This window comes from Dromiciops gliroides, chromosome 1 (assembly GCF_019393635.1).
Source record: "Dromiciops gliroides isolate mDroGli1 chromosome 1, mDroGli1.pri, whole genome shotgun sequence".
Lineage (NCBI taxonomy): Eukaryota > Metazoa > Chordata > Mammalia > Microbiotheria > Microbiotheriidae > Dromiciops > Dromiciops gliroides.
The window spans coordinates 627,030,362-627,035,604 of NC_057861.1; positions in this window are offsets into that span (position 1 = coordinate 627,030,362).

Sequence of the window (5,243 nt, forward strand, 5' to 3'; positions counted from 1 at the left end):
ACTAAAGAGCTGCCAAATGCGGTGATATAATAGACATTGACATGTCGTGAAAATACTAGGCACAGGAGCCTAAGATAATAAATCTGAAAAATTAACACGTAGGAGAATGAGAGAGGGAGCAATATGTTTTGGTAATCACTTTGAACTGTTGAACTCTCATTCTGCCATCCCCAGAAATCTCAGGTATTAGGCAGATGTCATTCAAACTGTGATTAACACGTTACCGAATTTCTCCAGTCATTTAATAAAAGTTTTACATAACATGCAGGTAATTGCTTCCAAATGGCAAGGTTGCCATGTAGGCTCTATGGATGGTATTGTTTCCACCATTAGGTGACATTTTCTCTCATGGCACTCTGCTCCAACAAGAGTTGCTCTCCAGGGGCCAGAGTAATATCTGGCCAGATTTCTAGGCACTCTTTTTCAGGGTGAGAGACAAAGGAGTCGGCTGGGGAGATTAAGGGCTTTCTTGTTGGTATGTTATCTTTATTTTAGGTTTCTGCAAAGCCATTAAACAGAATTTCATTTTTTATATTTTAAAAATAAGTTTTATTGATGTCCTTTGGATTTTCTATCACAAAGTTCTTGTGGACACAAGCTAGACAGAGGGAAAAGAGTACAAGGATCAGAGGAAATTACCAGAGGTTATGTTGTATGACCATAGAATCCTTTAAGGTCACCATCGACCTTTAAGATGGTATCCCCTGTAAGAAATCTCCTGGTTATAGTTACAGGCCTTGACATAGAGATCTCTCATTTACAGTCAAATAGATCAAATAATGGAGAAGAGACTAGTTGTGAATAAAGTCAGTATAGGACTGAGTTATGTATTTGAATCCAATGAATGTAGGAATATGAGGGCCTTTCTGTTAAAAATGTAAAAAAAAAATTTTCAATTGAAGTGGCTAATAATTCCTTTTTATTGACATTATTAAGGTCTAAGATCACAGCCCTAAAAAATATTTACCTAGGATTTCTAGACTAGAGGCCCTTTTCTTAGACCCTCAAAATTAGATCCCCTTAGATCCACCCAACCCCCTAATTCAGACTTAAACCTGTGTACCCCTGTTTTGTTCCTTGGACAAAAAAGGGAACTTGTGTGGTGTAGTAGAAAGAATACAGAATTTGGAGTCAAGGACTTGAGTACCATTCTGAGATCTAATACTTAGGGTATAAGAGATCCTGGGCAAGTCCCTTAATTTTTGTGGGTCTCACTTGCCCCATCTGTAGAAAGAAAACATTTGATTAGATGATATCAAAGATTTTTCCTAGCTCTATTTTCTATGAGAAGGCATCTCATTCATTTCTTTTTTTTTTTTTTTTGCGCGGGGCAATGGGGGTTAAGTGACTTGCCCAGGGTCACACAGCTAGTAAGTGTTAAGTGTCTGAGACCGGATTTGAACTCAGGTACTCCTGAATCCAGGGCCGGTGCTTTCTCCACTGCACCACCTAGCCGCCCCCTCTCATTCATTTCTAAGTACCACCATCTCAGATAGCTGACCTTTCCTTAAATAGCTTTAGTATCTGACTTCACAGCCTCTTTTTATCCCTAAAACCAAGGAGTTCTTATTAATATTTTACCTAAATAACTCTCATTCTTAAAAGTCCTTTTCTTTTCTTTTTTTTTTTTTGTCTTGTCTTCCCTGGTGACCACCCAGAGGAGAGTCTCAAATGCAACTTCACAGAGGATTGGAATGATCCAGAACCTCATCTTAGGTAGTAGAATAAGGCAGAAAAAGAGAAGTAATGCTTTATCTATCAGGTCTATATCCCAAAGCCCCCATTAAGGTGTGTTTCCTCCTCTAAGACCAAGTTTATGCTGTACCCCCTTATGGAATGAGGTGAAGTCAGACATAGCCCACACTCAGCTGCACAGTGATTATGGGGAAAAAACACAACAAAAACTCCACCTCCCATTTTCCTGTCTGTGTCTGGAAAAAGCACCATAGCAAATTCATCTGAGCCCTGCTAAATGGGAGCCCATTAATGATTCCTGTCTTGGTAGAATTACCGACCTGACGCCATTGGACTATAAATAACTGTCTACTGTTCCTGTCTCTCAAGAAGATTTAGTTCTTGTCAACAGGAACTGGTTGCCCCTGAAATTATTCAGGCAGCTCTCCACCTGATTGTCTTGCTTTAGCCCTCTCCAGACCTTGGCTTTATGTGAGTGAGGCTGTTTTACTCCCTTATGTTGGGACAACTAAATCATCATTTCAGTGGGTTGAGAGAGGACTTTGCTGGAACCATGGGCTTTTGGTCCCCTTCCCTTCCAATTCCCAAATTTCCTTTTGGAATCAAAGGTGGCAGTAGCAGCAGCAGCAGTAGTAACTGTCACATGTAGTTTATGATGCCTGATGACAATTGTAGTCCATGGACATTCATCAAAGATGTTCAGTCCTGGGGCCAAGCTGGCAGCTGGATATAATACCTGTCTATGATAGAGTGGGCTGCTTACTTTGAAGCTGACTTATTATGGCTTACAGTTGCAAAGTATGATTTTAATAAAATCTTCATTAAGTCTGTGATAGGATTTGGAAACAAATACCAACAGGCAAAGAGTGTACAGTTCCTGTCTACTCCAGAAACTAATTTGATTCCTGGGTACATGCACATCTTCGTTTTAGCATCCTCTATGATCCAAACTCATACCTTAGAATGGAGCTAGCTTGGGGGGGGGGTGTGGAGAATCCAGTGTGCTCTTCTTTTCTTTGAAATTACTACATCTCATTGCTATTTCTAATGTTTGTGGAGCTAGCCCTGTTCTCTGATAGGTCTTCCAGATATACTGTATGAGTTCCTGGGCTTGGAGACAGTTAAAGATTTTAGTTCTAGGACTGCTAATGATTCTAAATGCAACTTTTCTGTGCCTTGTGAGAAAATAATTATTAATTATTGATTTCTTGGGGGACCCAGGGATTAGTCCTTTCTCTCCCCCACCCCTCTCCAGAAAGTCCAGTGTTCTTGAGAGATTCATTAAGTCTCATCCAGGTCAAACTCAAGCTCACAAAGGAGCTTTGGATGGAGATAGATCGTTTTGTCTAGATAGCCCAGGGATTTACTGATGAGATTAAACTATACCTAGATGAATGGACTTTGCCCTGATCAGCATGGGGGAGGGGGTCCTGCATTCCTTTCTCTGATGTCATCTTTAGACTTTATTTTAATATAGTCCACCTTCAAGTTATGCCAACCAATAGATGTTAGGGATGCGAACCAATTAGCTTTAATTATCTATCTCCTAAAGCTATGTATGATGACCTGCCTCTATCAAAAAAGGAAATTGGAAAACACCACATGAAGCTTCTTTGGGGACTTTTCTCCTGCTTACACTAATTGAAATACCAAAGTTCTCTTTCTACCACACAGCCTAGGATCATGAGAAGTTAGGGAGACATGATAAATCCCTTACTGGTAGAAATTGATAAATTGATAATATGCTTATCCAAAAACTGATGTCTATAGTAATTACTTCAATGTCACAACCCCATTTTTCATGTGTGTGAAATTGACTTTTTTCTAAATTTGTGTTTTCTGAATAACTGAACCTAGAAAAAAAGAATGTGTTTATTAAATACACAGAGGTTTTTGGGATCAAACAGATATACAAATGTTTCCATGAAATATTCATTCACTAAATTGTCCCAGGATATATAATAATTTCTTCTGGGTGAATAAGTAAAATATGATGATTTTACTTTTTAAAAAATATTTTATTTCCTCCCAATTACATGTAAAAACAATTGTTCCAAGTTCTGTTCCTTCCTCTCTCCCCTCTTCCCTCCCTGAGATGGTAAACAATCTGATATAGGTTATACATGTACAATCATGTAAAAACTTTCCATATTGGTCATTTTGTGTAAGAAAACTTGAATAAGAAAGAGGAAAAATAGTATGCTCTGGTCTGTATTCAGATGATATCAGTTCTTTCTCTGGAGGCAGATAGCATTTTTTCATCATAAGTCTTTTAGGATTGTCTTGGGTTATTGTATTGCTGAGAATAACAAAGACATTAACAGTTTATTGTACAATATTGCTGTTACTGTACAATGTTCTCCTGGTTCTGCTCATTTCACTTTGTATCAATTCATGTAAACCTTTCCAGATTTTTATGAAATCATCCTTCATATCATTTCTTATAGCATGATAATATTCCATTACAAAATGATGATTTATTGAATCAGAGAATCTCAGAGTTGGAAGGTGAAGCTTGAGGGGTCATCTAACCCCCAATCTGAATAGGTATAACATCCCCAACAGGTATAATTTTTCAGCTTTTGCTTGAAGACTAATGTATAATCACTGTCTCCTAAATCTCTACTTTTAGTCAGCCTTAGTTTGCAGGAATTTTTTCCTCATGTTGAGCTAAAAAACTGTCTTCATGTAGCCTCTTTCCATTATTAGAGATCTGTACTACAGATGGTATAGCAATCAAAGTTATTCCTAAAATGAGGTACCTAGAATTGAACAAGAGCTCTGCATGAGGTCTCTGCACAGAGAGGACTTCCAGAGTAGGCAATATGAGTTAAACTTGGTTATACATATTTCTTACATGTTACTGTTATGGTCTAAGTTTAAGGCCTACTCCTTCCATGGATTTTGTGTGTATTTTTCTTCCCCCAATTACACATAAAGATGGTTTTCAATATTCATTTTTGTAAGACTTTGTGTTCCAAAATTTTCTGCCACCCTCCTTTCCCTCCCCATTACCAAAGTCAGCAAGCAATCTGATATAGGTTATATATTTGTTGTGTGTATTTGTGGAAAGGAGTGAACCAGGTTCTTAGGAAGTTTAGTATTAACTGTCTTTACCATGTTGTCTAAGAGTAGTAGTAGCTGTCCTGTGGGGACCCAACCTGCCAATTAGAACAGAAGTTGGGAAATGTTGTTATTATTTCTTTTCTTTTCTTTCTCTTTATGAGGAAATGGGGATTGGTCTCCTCTCAATACCTGTTTGAGGAAAAAAAGTCTCCTCCTCCTCCCCCCTCCTCCTTGGGCAAACAAAATCACATGGTTCAGGGACACCCTGAGCTGGTCCAGATTAGGTCTGCTTCTGAGCTGTGTCCATATAAGGGAGGAATTGAAGAATTGTCCCTGTATCACCTCCCCCATTGGCTAAGAAATACTGCGTTCCAATTAGCTAGTTCTTGGAGTAATGGAAATAATGGTGAAAAAGGGGAAGGACCATTTGCCTTAGGCACTAGGAGGTAAAAGGAGGCCTGTGAGCCTCCATTTTTGGTCAC